General features: G+C 41.7%; 1 pseudogene; it reads left to right on the forward strand.

Annotated features, from left to right (window-relative positions):
• The first annotated feature begins 13,242 nt into the window (after positions 1-13,242).
• LOC142437062 (PC4 and SFRS1-interacting protein pseudogene) lies at positions 13,243-16,432 on the forward strand (annotated as a pseudogene).
• The last annotated feature ends 321 nt before the right edge of the window (positions 16,433-16,753 follow it).

Genomic DNA, 16,753 nt, shown 5'->3' on the forward strand with positions numbered 1-16,753 from the left:
AATTGTTTAGGATAGGGACTTGGGTTAATATGTCACCATTTTGTTCTCTTCTCTGTTACAAAACTAAATAAATAATTACCTAAAGGTGACTTTCAATTTTGCCTGTAAGAAAGGAGACTTTCTGTCCTGACAGCCTCTCTCAGAGATGACTACTGTGTTTTTCAAAGGTAACCTATCATCTGCTTTGACATGGTTGCTATTTATTATGTGCCCTTCCACAATAATATTCTAATGGGATTTCTGAAAATATAAATTGATTTCCAGTATTTTACTATGGAATTTTCCAATTGTATGGAAAATTTGAAATAATTTTACAGTGAGCATCTGCATAGTCACCACTGAGATTCCAGTAACAACATTCTATGATGTTTGCTGTAGAACGCATCTGTCCAGCTAACCATCTTTCTACTTATTTAGATGTCCTTCATGATTTTTTATGTATTTCATGGTAAATTGCGTATATCTATATGTGGAAATATTTTATTGCTTTTTTTTCAGTTTAGAACAGCCTCAACAATTAAAGTGTCTTATAGGTTCATTATCTTATAGACCACTGGTTCTCAACCTTCACAATGCCTTTAATACAGTTCCTCATGTTGCGGTGACCACCCAACCATAAAATTATTTTCGTTGCTACTTCATAACTGTAATTTTGCTACTGTTATGAATCAGGTGACTGTGAAAGGGTCTTTCAACCTCCTAAGGGGTCACAACCTGCAAGTTGAGAACCGCTGTTATGAACAATGTATATTGATAATTATGTTACTTCAGTACCAAAAATTCTTATATTTTTCCTGTGAAGTAAGAGAAAGACCATGATTTAAGAGATAGGAAATAAATGTGATATTGGATGCTGAGGAGAGAAATAAAGAATTTGTATAGTGTGGCAATTACATAATCTCCTGTCCAACTTGCGAAGGGGTGGAGTCTAGCCTGTCAATCAGGTCACAGCTTGATGACTTTATTGGAGGTGCAATGGAGATAAATAGTTCACCGAAGACATTCTCTCCCTGCGAGACATTCCTATTGACAAGGCACAGGGAGCTTTGCCGATGGAGCCAGAGTCCTGGGGTGGAGGAGCCACATGGAGACCCACACCAGTGCTGAGATGCTCCCACAATCACTGGATCCACAAGACTTTCCACCCTCTGTAATCTTCCTGCATTCAATGTCATTGCATGTGCTGGGTGAGTCAAGAGGAATTTATAGACTGGTAACCGACATATGGGCTAATATCAGACTTGTGGACTTGATATGGATTGGGCTGGGATGTTTTCTCAATATACAATCACTCTGATATAAAGTTATCTATTACACACATATGAGTGTCTCTGGATTTGTTTCTCTAGTCAACCCAGACTAACACATATAGCTGTGGAAAATACACAAAAATGTCTGCCTTCTGGTATCTAAGAGAATCACCATGCAGTCCAATGAAGAATGACATCACATTTTTGACCAAGCACAGTCTGCATGCTTGCACCATGTTACCCATCAGCCAAGATTAGAGTCAAAAGTGCAGAGGGCTGAAGTAATCCATGTTGAGTGACATCACAGGAAGAGTCTGGGGCAAGGGATCTGAGGATGCTGGAGCTAAATAGAAGGTGGTTAAAAGTGATAAAGGTGAAAGTGAAGATCAGAGGGGTTTATTAAACTTAACACAAGGAGGGAGGACAAAGGTGAAGTGAATTAATTCCATTATCACACCACAACTATCACGGTGGGGAGAGAGTGACAGAAGTAGGAAGCATGGAGAGTAATACGTGTACAAAGTGTCCAGGAATGTAGTGACTAGGAGACAGAAAAAAGTCAGGAAATTGGGATGCAAGGGGGTTGCGACCATGAAGATTTCACAAAGTTGGAGTTACATCAATTAAGTGCCGGAGCTTTGTATGTGCGATAGATGGAATCTTGGCCGGGGAGAAGAAAGTAGTAGTGACCTGGAGGAATTCTAGGGAAAACGCTTCCTCCGTGATGAAAAATGTAGAGCCTCTTTGTTTCCCGACATCTGCTTTCCTGCAGAGCTGTTCAAAGGCGTGCTGATGCTTGCAGAGGCCGCAGCCTTCTTTCCACCGCTGGAGCAAGATGTGAAGCGTTCCTGAGAAGGTGTGGCGCTCTTCTGGCATGGTGTGCTGCCGAAGAAATCAGACAGCTGCCCACTTCTAAGTTTCTTGTTGTATATAAAAATAAAACCCTTTGACCCAAGTCATTTCAGCCATGTGTTTCGTTTCGTGAAGTCACAGGAGAGCCAATGGATAAAAAAAATAACCTGGACTTCTCCTTAGGCCCCAAAAGCTCAGACCCTTTCATTATTCCTCACATGGTGGCTTTGTTTTCTTGCTTGTTTATTTTGTCCTTCATTCGCTTTGACCTTAGTTTAAGGTGTGTTTGTTAGTAATCTTCTGAAAATACATTGCTTAACACGGAGCACCTCCGTAGGCGGAATAACCAGTGCTGAACAGGAATCCCCATCCTGGGCGTTGAAACGTTAACAAAGTTCAAGACCATCCAATAGGCTTCCACCTCAGACTGACTGTGAGACTGGCCCAGGAGCAGGCAGCATTTCATTCAATGTACTGTGACTTGAAACTTACTCAAGGGCACCGCACCATAACAGAATTTACTAGCACGATGGGACCACTGACGCATCACACCAGAAATCACTTAACTCCCTTCATTTGTTTTCAAATGTGTAGTTGGATTGAGGGACTCATATGAGAGATTTTACATTTTTCTTAATGTCTTTATCCTGGATGATGAATGATCTGTTGGAATACTTTGGATTTTTTTCCCCATAGGTATGGTCTTTTTGTCACAACGATCACAAAAAGATTAAACATGACAAGATTAAGCATCTCCAGAAACCTCACTTGGCATGGGAAACTATCTATTCATTATTACCCTTTGAGTCTTGCTTTTCCACTAGCTCATGGTCTATCACTGTGTTTGGGCCTGCCCTCATTTTGTTCATGAGGCAAAGTATCAGCCCTGTCTCTTCAGGATATAAGCCAGGGGATCACCCAGAACCTCCGTGCCCATGCTTATGAATGGAAAGAGGGAAGGCTGGTAAAAGGAGCAGACATAGAGGGGAGAATCTTTTCCAGACATCTACCTTCAACCTGGTCTGAAAAGCGAGCCGAGTTGGCAACCCTTAGAAATAATTATTATATACTTTGCTATCGAATGAAAAAAAAGTTATAATGAGCTTCATGAATCACTGTTTAAACGTTTTACACTTTTCTGCTATTTCAACCTGAAAGCCCAAGGGACTTCGTTAAAAGTTAAGCATTAAGCACCAGGGGATTGTGTATTTGTTTATACTTAACTGAGTTTAATGATAAGATTCAGGCATAAACTCCTTCCCTACACACTATCAGAGTTCATGAATATAAGCCTCTATCAGAATTTCTGAAGCAATAAGAATAAGTATCCTTGAGGTGATGTGAATGATGGAGCAGATCTAATTAAGGATCCTTCCTTCTTTGAAGAGACAGTGTATTATTTCAAATGGATGTCCCCACGGAGGACAAGACCCAGACATAAGGCAGCAGGTCCTGTGACTCCTCTGATACTCCGGTCAGGTGTCTCAGCCATGAGTCCATGAGTCTTAGTCTCTGGTTTCCCAGAATATCTATCCCTCATGGCAGCCAGTGACCTGGTTGATGACTACACTGGAATGTGACTAAAAAGGTGTTTGTTTGTTTTTTTATCATTTTATTGGGGCTCATACAACTCTTATCACAATACAAACATACAGCAATGGTGTCAAGCACATTTGTACATTAATTACTCTCATCATTCTCAAAACATTTGCTCTCCACTTAAGCCCCTAGCATCCACTCCTCATTTTCCCCCTCCCTCCCCATTCCCCCCTCCCTCATGAACGCTTGATAATTTATAAATTATTACTTTGTCATGTCTTACACTGTCCGACGTCTCCCTTCACCCACTTTTCTGTTGTCCGTCCCCCAGGGAGGAGGCTATATGCAGATTCTTGTAACTGGTTCCCCCTTTCAACCCCACCTTCCCTCCACCCTCCCGGTATCACCACTCTCACCACTGGTCCTGGAGGCATCATCTATCCTGGATTCCCTGTGTTTCCAGTTATGTACCAGTGTACATCCTCTGGTCTATCTGGATTTGTAAGGTAGAATTGGGATCATGATAGTTGGGGGGTGGGGCAGGTGAGGGGTGGGGGAGGAAGCATTTAGAAACTAGAGGAAAGTTGTATGTTTCATTGTTGCTACTGACTGGCTCATCTCCTCCCCGGGATCCCTCCATAAGGTGATGTCTAGTTGCCTACAGATGGGCTTTGGGTCCCCACTCTACATACCCCCCATTCACAATTATATGATTTTTTTGTTCTTTGATGCCTGATACCTGATCCCTTTGACAAATTGTGATCACACAGACTGGTGTGTTTCTTCCATGTGAGCTTTGTTGCTTCTGAGCTAGATGGCCACTTGTTTATCTTCCAGCCTGTAAGACCCCAGCCACTATATCTTTTGATAGCCAGGCACCTTCAGCTTTCTTCACCATATTTGCTTATGTACCCACTTTGTCTTCAGTGATTGTAATGGGGAGGTGAGCACACAATGATATGATTTGTTTGTTCTTTGATGCCTGATAACTGATCCCTTTGGCACCTCATGATCACACAGGCTGGTGTACTTCTTCCATGTGGGCTTTGTTGCTTCTCAGCTAGATGGCTGCTTGTCTACCCTCAAGTCTTTAAGACCCTAGATGCCATATCTTTTGACAGCTGGGCACCATCAGCTTTCTTCACCACATTTGCTTATGCACCCACTTTGTCTTCAGTGATTGTTTCGGGAAGGTGAGCATCCCAGAATGCAACTTTAATAGAACAAAATATTCTTGCATTGAGTGAGTACTTGAGTGGAGGCCCAATGTCCATCTGCTACCTTAATACTAGACCTATGAATATATGCACATAGATCTATTTACCCATTCTCATATATAAATATATTTACATATGTACATGCCTTTATTTAGACCTCTGTAAATAGCCTTTGCCTCCTAGCCCTTTCCTCTATTTCCTTTGACTTTCCTCTTGTTCCACTATCATGCTCAGCCTTCATTTGGGTTTCAGTAATTCCTCTCGGTTACATTGTCCTTGATCACACCTACCAGGCCTCCTACACCCTCCTCATCACTGATTTGGATCGCTTGTTGTTCCCTTGCCCCTGGGTTTGTTGACACCACTACCTTTCCCCCAACTTCCCCCTCTCCCATGTCCCCCTGGAACTGTCGGTTCCATTGTTTTCTCTTCCAGATTGTTCATCCAGCCTATCTTATTTGGACAGACCTTTGGAGATAATGATATGCACAAAAACAATAGAGAGCAAAAGCAAGAAACCAAATAAAACAACAAAAAGCCAACGGCAAAAACAAAACAAAAAAAAAACATATCACAACAACGAGAAAGAAAAGCTTGTAGTTAGTTCAAGGACTGTTTGTTGGCTTTTCGGAGTGTTTTCCGGTCAAGTCTGATGAGGTGCCAAGCCCTGACCCCAAAGTCTATTTTTGGTGTTCCCTGGGGACTTCGTTCCTCTGTTCCCTTTGATGTTCTGTTCCACGCCCTTAGTGTTTAGCCTTGGAGTGGTGAGATCAGATTGGGCACAATTCCCACACTGTGTTTCCAGTGTTTTCCCCTATAGGGCTGTAGGTCAGTGAGGGATGTCGTGTCTCATAGTGGGGCCGGCCATATTGTCTTCTCTGTGCATTGGCTGCTCTGAATGGGGATATCGTCCTCTAGGCTTGGTGGGCCAGGATGTGCTCCACTCTGTCTTCCTCCCCAAGTAAACAGGTTTTTTGTTTGATCCTTGATGTTGACAGTCATTAAGGAGAAAGTGACTTCAAATTGGTCAAATAGCAGCTGATAAAGTACAGATGTTCCAGGAAGTCTTCCCTGGCCACGCCATATGTTCTTCTGTCTTTAGCACAATCTGTGATTCATCTCGTTCACATTTAGGACATAACTATTTCTTGGGTGCTTTTAAAAACAACAATACCTCATGTTTTATGCACTCTGTGCTGAGGGTCCCATTAGTTTATGTACTTTATGTTTAGTTTATATGAGTACTACTTAATTCACACAACAGCTATAGCAATTATGTCCTATTGTTGTTTTCATTGTACAGATGCAGAAACTGTTTCAGTAGGTGAAATTATTGATTCAAGATCTTAAAAGAAGTATACAATAAAGCTAGCGTTTACAGACTCTTGATGGTGTGGGTTGAACATTGGACTTCAGAGTTGGTAGTTAAAACACACCACCTGTCCCATGAGAGAAAGATAAGGATGTCTACTCTTATTAAGAATTAGTCTTTTGGGCATCATGCAAAAAATGAATATATATGTGCGTGTGTATATATATATATATATATATATATATACACACACACACATAGTGGATGAAGGGGGATGTGCAGAGTGGAGACCCGAGGCCCAAGTGTCGACCACTGGAGATCCCTTCATAGAGGGGTTTAGGAGAGGAGATGGGTCAATCAGGGTGCGATGTAGTACCGACGAAGAACACAGCTTTCCCCCAGATCCTGGATGCTTCCTCCCCCCAACTACCATGATCCGAATTCTACCTTGCAGGACTGGATAGGGCAGAGGTTGTACACTGGTGCATATGGGAGCTGGAGGCACAGGGAATCCAGGGTTACGATACCTTCAGGACCAGGGGTGTGAGGGGCGATGCTGGGAGAGTGGAGGGTGAGTGGGTTGGAAAGGGGGAACTGATTACAAGGATCCACATGTGACCTCCTCCCTGGGAGATGGACGGCAGAGAAGGGGGGGAAGGAAGACTCCGGATAGGGCAAGATATGACAAAATAACAATCTGTGGATTATCAAGGTCTCATGAGGGAGAGGGGAGCGGGGAGGGAGGGGAACAAAAAAGAGGACCTGATGCAGAGGGCTTAAGTGGAGAGCAAATGCTTTGAGAGTGATTAGGGCAAAGAATGTATGATGTGCTTTATACAATTGATGTATGTATATGTGTGGATTGAGATAAGAGTTGTATGAGCCCCTAATAAAATGTAAAAAAAGAAAGAAAATGATTAGGGCAAAGAATGTACAGATGTGCTTTATACAATTGATGCATGTATATGCATGGATTGTGATAAGAGTTGCATGAGCCCCTAATAAAATGTTTAAAAAAAAGAATTAGTCTTTTGGTGTAAGGTATTACAATAGTAATAATTTATAATTAATCAAGGGGTCTGAGGTATTTAGTTTATTGTGCCAACCTGGCCGATAAACACATGTGGGGTTAATTGAAGGCCAGAGGAATAAATGGCTCAGTGAGCCTCGCCTCTCTAGTTCTCGGTTCTCTTGTTTAGTGATGGTCGGACCAGGATGCAGCTGCCTTAGACAGTTCCCTGCTTCAACTTGCAAGACTGACTTTATGCAAGATATCCCTGAGGAGAAGCCGCATGGACTTACCCCAATGCAGCCCTGGGTGCTGGAGCAGCCATGTGGAGACCCCTGCTAGTGCTGAGATGCTTCCACATTCACTGACTCGGCTTTCCTCCTGCAGTCAGCGTCATAGTATGTGTTTTGTGAGATGGAGGAGGACTTTGAGGATTGGTGTCGGGCATATGGGCTAATGTTGGACCTGTGGGCTTGGGCAGCACTGGGTTGGGATGTTTTCTTGATGTGCACTTAACCTTTATATAACATTCTCTCCTATACATGAGTTTCTGAGGAATTGTTTCTCTAAAGTACATAGACTAATATAAGGTCACAAGGGTGGGAAGGAGGGAGGGTAAAAAGAGGAGCTCATATCAAGGGCTCAAATAGAAAGTAAATGTTCAGAAAATAATGATGGCAACATATGTATAAATATGTTTGATACAATTGATGTATGAATTGTTATGAGAGCTGTAAGAGCTCCCAATAAAATGATCTTTAAAAAAAGATCCCAATGAAACCAAAAGGATAATTGCACAGTACTACAAAGGCCTGTTCTCCAATGAATTCAACAACTTGGAAGGCATGACAAATACTTGTAAAAACAATTCCTCCCTAGACTATTCCAGATGGATGTCAGGAATCTCAACAGACCCATATCAATAGAAGAAATAGACAAGGTTATCAAGGGATTACCAACAAAAAGAATCCCCTGGCCCAGATGGCTTCACAGGAGAATGCTACCGAGCATTCAAGGAAGAACTCACACCAATCCTACACAAACTCTTCCAGAACATAGAAAAAGATGGCAAACTCCTGAACTCTTTCTATGAAGCTAGTATAATCTGATACCTAAAATGGTCAAGAATCCCACAAGAATTGAGAACTGGAGACCAATATCCCTAATGAACATTGATGCAAAAATCCTTAACAAACTACTGGCCAACAGAGTACAAGAGTATATAAAACAAATAATTCATCACAATCAAGTGGGATTCATACCAGGGATGCAGGGATGGTTCGACATACAAAAGACTACTAGTATCATTCGCCACATTGACATGAAATATTATAAGAACCACGTGATAATATCGATATATGTGGGGAAAGCATTCGACGAAATCCAACACTCACTACTGTTTAAGATACTCAAGAAGATAGGAATGGAAGGAAATTTTCTCAATAGAATACAAGCTATATATGAAAAACCAACAGCCAGCATAGTAGTCAATGGAGAAAAGATGAAAACAATGCCACTGAGAAAGGGAACCAGACAAGGATGCCCTTGTTCTCTTATTTAACATTGTACTGGAGGTACTAGCTAACAATATAAGGCAAAGAAAAGACATCAAAGTTATTTGCCTGGGGAAGGAAGAGGTGAAACTATCGTTATTCACAGATGATATGATTTTATATATGGAAAATCCCAAAAGCTCCACAAGGAGAGTATTGGAAGCAATAGAGGAATATGGCAGAGTGGCAGGATACAAGATCAACAAACAGAAGTCTATCGGACTGCTATAACACTGGACAAGACCACGGGAAAGGGGATCAAAAAGGTAGTACCCTTCACAATAGCCAAGCACAGATTGAAATAGCTAGGGATACACCTGAAAAAAAAAAAAACCAAACCCAAAAGATTTGAATGAGGTAAACTACAGAACACTATTACAAGAAACCAAGAGTGGCTTCAACAAATCAAAGAATATGCCATACTTAGGGATTGGAAGACTCAATATAGTAAAGATGTCGTTTCTGTCCAAGGAATTATATAAGTTTAATGCTACCCCAATACAAATGCCATCATTTTTCTTTAAGGAACTGGAGAAACTATTACTCACTTCATATGGAGAGGGAACATTAGCCCAGAATTAGCAGATAACTCCTCAAGAAGAAGGACAAAGTGGGAGGGCTTGCTTTACCTGACTTTAGCACATACTGTTGTCAAAACTGCACAGTTTTCAAAACTGCATGGTATTGGTATAATGACAGATGCTCAGACCAATGGAAAAAGATCTGAAAACCCAGAAATAAAATCATCAGCATACAGACAACTGATCTTTGATAAGGGCTCAAAAATATCAAATGGGAATGCCCTCTTCAACAAGTGTTGCTAGAAAAAAATGGATATGTGCCTACAGAAAACTGAAGCAAGACCCTTACCTCACTCCATGCACGAGAATAAACTCAAGGTGGATCACAGACCTTGAGATAAAACCCCAAACTATTAGAGACATCAGTGAGGCAATTGGAACAAACCTGAGAACATTGGTGCAAGGAATATATAGACTATCAGAAATAGCGAAGGACACAAATACAGAGGAGGCACAAAGTGACAAGTAGGATATGCTGAAGATAAAATACCTGTGTACACCAAAATAATTCACCAAGAGAATAATAAGAGAGCCGACAGACTGGGAAAACATCTTTAGCAATGACACATCAGACAAAGGTCTTTTTACTAAAATCTACAGTACTCTGCTAGCTTCCAAAGAGAAAAAAACTAATTGCCCACTGAGGAGGTGGGCAAAGGACCTGAACAGAAGTTTCACAAGGGCAGAAATCCAAATGGCCAATATACATATGAGAAAATGTTTCTGATCATTAGCCATAAGAGAATTCAAACTATTGTGGGATACCACCTAACACCCTCAAGGATAGCCCAATTCAAAAAATCAGAAAGCAACAAGTGTTGGAAGGGCTGTGGTGAGACTGGAACTCATCCACTGCTGGTGGACCTGTAGGTATGTACAGCCATTATGGAAATTGATTTGGTGATATCTAAAACAGATAGAAATTGAACTACCATGTAACCCAGCAATCCCTTAACTGGGCATATACCCAGAAAAGGCAAGAAACAAACCATGGCCAGACATCTGTGCTCCATTGTTCATTGCAGCACAGTTCACAATCACACGGAGTTGGAAAAAGCCCAAATTTCCATCAAGAGACAAATGGATTAAAAAACTGTGGTGCATACATACAATGGAGTACTACGCATCCCTAAAAAGCATTGATGATCATACGAAGCACATCACCGCATAGGAAGAATTAGAGGAAATTATGCTAAGCAAAGTAAGCCAAGCACCAAAGGACAAGTACAACATGAGTCTGCTAAGGTACGCTTAAAAAATGCAAACAGGGCATAGGGGGAAAGCTACTATATACATACATTCCTGGAGTGAGATCTAAGTACTATGGCAGGGGCCAGACCCAATCCAGGGATACATATGGCAGACAGAGAGGGAAAAAATGGCATGGGTAGTGGGGGAACAGGGCACTAACCCACCCGAGGGGACTGTATTGCTTATATCTCCACAGGAGAGGGAGAGAGGGACCAGATTTCAACTCGGTGTGCCAAGATGTGAATACAACATACTGGCATGAAGCAGGGAACCAACAGAGAAGTCTGCGGGGCTGGCCCCAATCCCTAATACGTGGACACCCTGACCCACTCCCACCTCCCATGCTGCTGCAGAAGAATGCACCTCAGAGGACAGTACTGAAGCTACAGTTTTGGGGGAGAGGCGCATCTGATCAGAGAACAAAGGAGAAAATGAAGAGGGCAGGAAAGAGAGTGGAGCTCATCCTGGCCCACCAAGCCCCAAGGACTATATTCCTGCTCAGAGCAGCCAATGCACAGAGAGGACCATAGGGCTGGCCCCACCACAAGACACAAGCACAACGTCCTTCACTCACCTCTATCACTATGGGGGCAACACTGGAAACACAGTGTGGTTATTGTGCCCGATCTGACCCCACCACATTGGGGTGAAGCACTAAGGGTGTGCAAAAGGGCAGCAAAGGTAGCAAAGCAATGAAGTCCTCAGGGAATACAAAAAATAGATGTTGGTGCCAGGGCATCGCAGCCCAAAACACTCCTAAAGGAACTATTTATGGGTTTTTCTTTTTGTTGTTGTTGGTTTTTTTGTTTTGTTTTGCGTTGTCTTGTTTTTGTGCGTATTATTGTCTCTGCATGTCTATCTAGATAAGGTAGGTGGAAAAAACAATCTGGAGGAGAAAACATCGGTACCGAAGGTTCTGGGGGACATGGTAGAGGTGGAGGCGGGGGGAAGAAAGTGGTATTAACAAACCCAGGGACAAGGGAACAACAAGTGATCTAAAATTGATGGTAAGGAGTGCAAAGTTTCAGAATCTCTTCTGATGTCCACTTTGATCTTTTCTTTCTCTCTTCTGTTTTTAATGACCTTTTACTTCCTTCATGCATGATCTTCCTGATGTCATCCCACAGCTCATCAAATCTTATGTCAGTGGTACATGCATCAATCAAACCTGTTCTTGAGATGTTCTGGAAATTCATGTGGGATATATGCAAATTCATATATGGGCTCTCATTAGCTTGTTTTAATTTTCATCAACTTCAACCTGAACTTGTGTATAAGCAATTGATGGTTCGTTCCTCAGCCAGTCTGTGGTCTTGTCTTGGCTGCTAATATTGAGCTTTCCTGTAATTTCCTCCCACACATATAGTCTATTTCATTTCTATGTCTTCTCTCTAGTGAGGTTGAGGTGTTCAATCACCATTTACATATTTTAAAGGTATTGGCAATGAAGAAGCTGATAGCTTTCGAAATTCTATCATGCAGTATCCAGTTTAGCACTACAACAAAGGCCATGTTTTCTCCAACTACTGTTTTTCCCTCTTTGTTTCGAACTTTGGCATTCTAATCACCAGTGGTTATCAATGCATTTTGATTGCATGTATGATCAATGTCAGACTGCAGTCATTGGGAGAATCCTTCAATTTCCTTATCACTAGATGCAGTAATTAGTGTGTCCAATAGAATAATAGTTTAATTAACTGGATTTCTTTGCATGTGTATAGATAGCGCCCTAACACAGAGCGCATTGAAATGCTCTTTTTGATAGATTTGTTATTCTCTGCATAGTAAACTGTCTAATTATCTGATTCAGAATGGCCAGTACCGTCCATTTCAGTTCACTGATGCACAGGTTATTCTCTTTATGTGTTCCACTTCATTTAGGACAATTTCAATTCTTCCTGGATTCATACTTCATACATTTCACATCCCAATTATCAATGTCTTTATAGCTGTTTCTTCTCATTTTGAGTTGTGTCTCATTAGCAAATGAAAGTCTCTAAAACTCCAGTCCATCCATCTTATTATAACTAACTCTGCTTTGAACAGGCAGCTCTTCCTCAGTCATATTTTGAGTATGTTCCAAACTGAGGGAGTCACTTTCTGGCACTTTCTTGACAATGCCCCACTGCTATTCTTGGGGTTTTAGTGTCTAATCCCTCAGAAATAGACAGCCAATTCCTTCTTCATCATTTGTCCTTAGTCTGGAAGCTCCGCTGAAACCTGTTCACCTTGGGGGATCCTTCTGGTATGTGCAATACCAGTGCCACACCTTCCTGCATCACAGCATTAAGTAAGCCGGCACAGTTCAGCAAACTGAAAGAAAACTAGCAGTTCTAATCACTACATTGTATCAATTATTTCTTTATAGACCAATGAATAATTTTGAATATAGTCAGTATGTTATTTAAATGAATTATGCAGCAGCACATCTGAAACTCTATTATTTTAAAACCAGTTGGACATAGGACTACTTGAATCTCTCACTAATACCATTACAGCTCCCCAACCACTGTTTCAGAGACGAAGTAGATTCACATTAGAAATCTCAGAACAGCATTCTTTGTACCCGTATGGTCTAGCAAAGAGCTTAGGATACAGTTAGTACCTAAGAAATAATTAGTAAGCACTAGATGAATTCAATTTATACAGTGTCTAAGAAAGAGAAATAAGTTACGGTAATGACTATTCCAAATTGTTGGGAAGAATACATTTATCTGTAAGTTGAGGAAACCGTCTAAAGCATCTTAACAAATTCTAGATTTCTTCATTTAAAATAATGAGAAGTTTGTAAGTAAGTAGTTCAGTGATGGTGCCATGGGTCACAGATGGCATGAGAACTTAGTCTCCTTTATATCTCTGGCTCACTAACATTTGCATGAAGTTGTTGTCCTCTTTCTTGCAATATGCAAAACAAATGGTACATTAGGCAAGAACTCTTTAATAATCAAGTTATTTTAGAAGGATGCCTTATACTGGGTGATCTGGAAAACCAAGACCAGTGAAACTTATGTATGCATATACATACAGACATATATATCAAGGAATAATTCACATAGTTATAGAAGTAGGAATGTCCAAGTCCTGCTGGGTTCCACGTCTGTGGATCACGTTAGGCTGGAGGCTTCTCTTGACTTGATTAGCCGTGGAGACTGATGAGACCAAGATAGCTGGAGAGGTGCAGTGGTGAATGAAAACAAGATCAGCAGGTCAGATGGCAGGATGCTGATGACTCCCATGGCGAGTAAGCCACATGGCATGCCATTGGCTCATGTCCAAAGAACCAGAGGTTGATAAGCCAGATGCAAGATAAAGAAAAGAGAAAGTAAATGTTTCCATAGTGTCCACCTATACTGGAAGTATGCTACACCCTTGGGGAAACTACCGGTCACTGTCAATTATTTGCTTCAGTGCTGTGATCTGAGTAAGGCTGACGCATCACACCCTAATTTTCTTGCAACTCATTGACTACTCATAGTAATCCCATTAGGGAGGTAAATACATTGTCGGGATTATTGGGGGATTACTGGGTCATATCTGCCAACCAGTGAGAACCCTGATCCAGCTAGGTGACACAAACCTTAATGATCTCAAAGGCAAAGCTATTCAGAGGACCTCTTGTTTCTACACACACTTCTAATGTATTTGAGACCGCTGTGAATACACAATGCACTTTTGTTCTTTGCTTTCTCATCATAGCACATCTTTAATTGTATCTTTTTAAAATGGAAGGACAATATTTTATCCTGTTCCCTCTCATAGTTGACAAGATCATTCTTGAGAGACTGGGAATTCCAAAAGGTGTTCAGTCTTGAAACTCTAGTTAATAGAAAATATCATTCTTGTTTATCTCGGCCACTTTTATTAGTATGATCATACATAACATCGCTGTTAGGAGAATTTCGTTCAAACCCATAAAATATTTAACTTACTCTGTTTCCTTGGTGACCTTGGAGGGAGGAATTAAATAGATCTCATGTTTGCCAATGAAAGCTGTTTGTCACACAGCCAGAACAGCCACCCATGTGATGAGCTATCCAGGGTACTGAAATTTGTTTGCATCTCTTTGTACCTGTTCTAGCTATACTAGTGAATACATTTGACTTTATTTTTAAATTAAACTTTGCATTCTGATTGTAAAAAAAATCGTCCATAAATCCACTTCTCCAAAGCAACTATAAAAGGATTTAAGTTTCTTTCTGTGGTAGTTACATAATTTCATGTCATCTTGTAGATCTAGGGGTGGTATTCAACCTGTCAAGCCGGCCACAGCCTGATGGTGCCTCCTTCTGGGCATGGCCTTCTTATAAGAAGAGCCCTGGGCACCTCCCTTCTCACTTTGCCTTCACCTTCCTGCAGGCAAGCTACTCTGAGACGTGCTAGAGCTCTGGAGATGTCACCACCACCACTGGATCCACATGACCGCAGTCACCAACCTGTTATCCTCCTGCATTAGCACCATGGCTTGAGACTTCGTGAGTTTGAAGAGGGACTGACTGATGGACTAGTATTGGACGTATACATGCGGACAGCACTGAGATGTTCTCACGATATAGAATTACTGCTTTATATGAAGTCCTTTCTTGATTTGTTTCTCTAGCCTGTTTTGCATACATATTTCTAATGTATTTGAGACCATTGTGAATACACAATGCACGTTGTTCTTTACTTTCTCATCATAGCATATCTTTCACTGTATCGAAGCATAATATTTTATCCTGTTTCCTTCCATAGTTAACTGAATCATTCTTAAGAGACTGGGATTTTTACTTTAAATATCATTAGTGAAATTATGAAGATAGCTTCATGTTGAGTAATTTTCTATGTTCAATATTTAAACGGGTTAACTTAGGAAATAATACTTAAGATATATTCCCATCTAGTCACACTCTATGGGAAATTAAAAGCTCAAACCTGATTAAAAAAAACCCTGATAAATTGCATAACTTACTGTGACCCTTAGTAAAAGGATGTAAAGGGCTCAGAAAAAGCAACATCATTCTAGTGTTCAGAGACGAGAGAAATTTATCCTGAGGGTTCTCATAAAGAGACAAAGAACTGAGTGCCAGCTGGCGCCGCGCAAGGTGGGCGTCGGTGGCGGTTGCGATTCGGAGCCGTTGGGACGCCTCTGCGGCAGCTGGTGGCACAGGTGTCTGTCGTGGCCGCAGCCTCGGTGCCCGTGGGCTCAGGTTGCATCCACCTGCGACGGAGAAGGGTTGGTCAGGAAGGTGAAATGAAGAGCCACGAGGACGCAGCGTGCAGACTGTTCATTGAAGGAACACGCTGAAACCGCAGCAGGAGAAGGGAGCGGCAGGCAGGAAACCCGAGCCAGAGGAGCAAATGGAGACCGCGCAGCAGAATCAAGATGCAGAGAAGACACCAGATGTTAAGAAAGCGGAGAAGAGGCGAGAAACATCCATGTATTTTCGGGTTCAAAGGATACATGCTGAAATCAAAAGTTCCCTCAAAATTCATCATCTTAACGTGAACAGATGTGTTGCGGCCTTGGATGAACTTGCTGCCCTGCAGATCACAATGCAACAGGCTCGGAAACACACACAGCTGATTACAACACTGGAAAAAATACAGCGATTCAAAGTTAGTCAGGTGGTCATGGAAAAGTCTACAGTGTTGTACAAGAAGTTTATGAATGTGCTGGTGGGGGGTGAAGGAGACTCTGCGATCACACACGTGCCGAATAAATCGCTTGCTGAACTAAAACAGCACGAGGAAGCAGATAAAACCAAAGATCAAGGAAAGAAAGGGCCAAACGAAAAGGCAGAAAAGTAGCAAACATGTTTTACATGGGAAATAGTTAGGCTGCTGAGAAATGAACGTTTTAAGTTTTATAAGCATAGGTTTCAATGTTAAAAAACTTGTTGGGGGGGGCGGTAAATCCCATTATCTCTGTTTAAAATTAAAACATTGCTAATTATATTACTTGTGCAGTTTTAACAAGTACAATAAACAGTAAAAGTGTGGGTGGGGAGGACGATGTTCTCGATTAGAGCAGCCAGTCCACAGAGAGGACCACATGGCTGTCCCCTCTATGAGACATGATGTCCCTCACTGACCCATAGCCCTACAGGGGACAACATCGGAGACTCAGTGTGGGAATTGTGCCCGATCTGATCCCACCACACCAAGGCAAAACACTAAGGGGGTGCAACAGAAACAAGGGAATGGAGCCGC

This window comes from Tenrec ecaudatus, chromosome 1 (genome assembly GCF_050624435.1).
Source record: "Tenrec ecaudatus isolate mTenEca1 chromosome 1, mTenEca1.hap1, whole genome shotgun sequence".
NCBI classification, from domain to species: domain Eukaryota; kingdom Metazoa; phylum Chordata; class Mammalia; order Afrosoricida; family Tenrecidae; genus Tenrec; species Tenrec ecaudatus.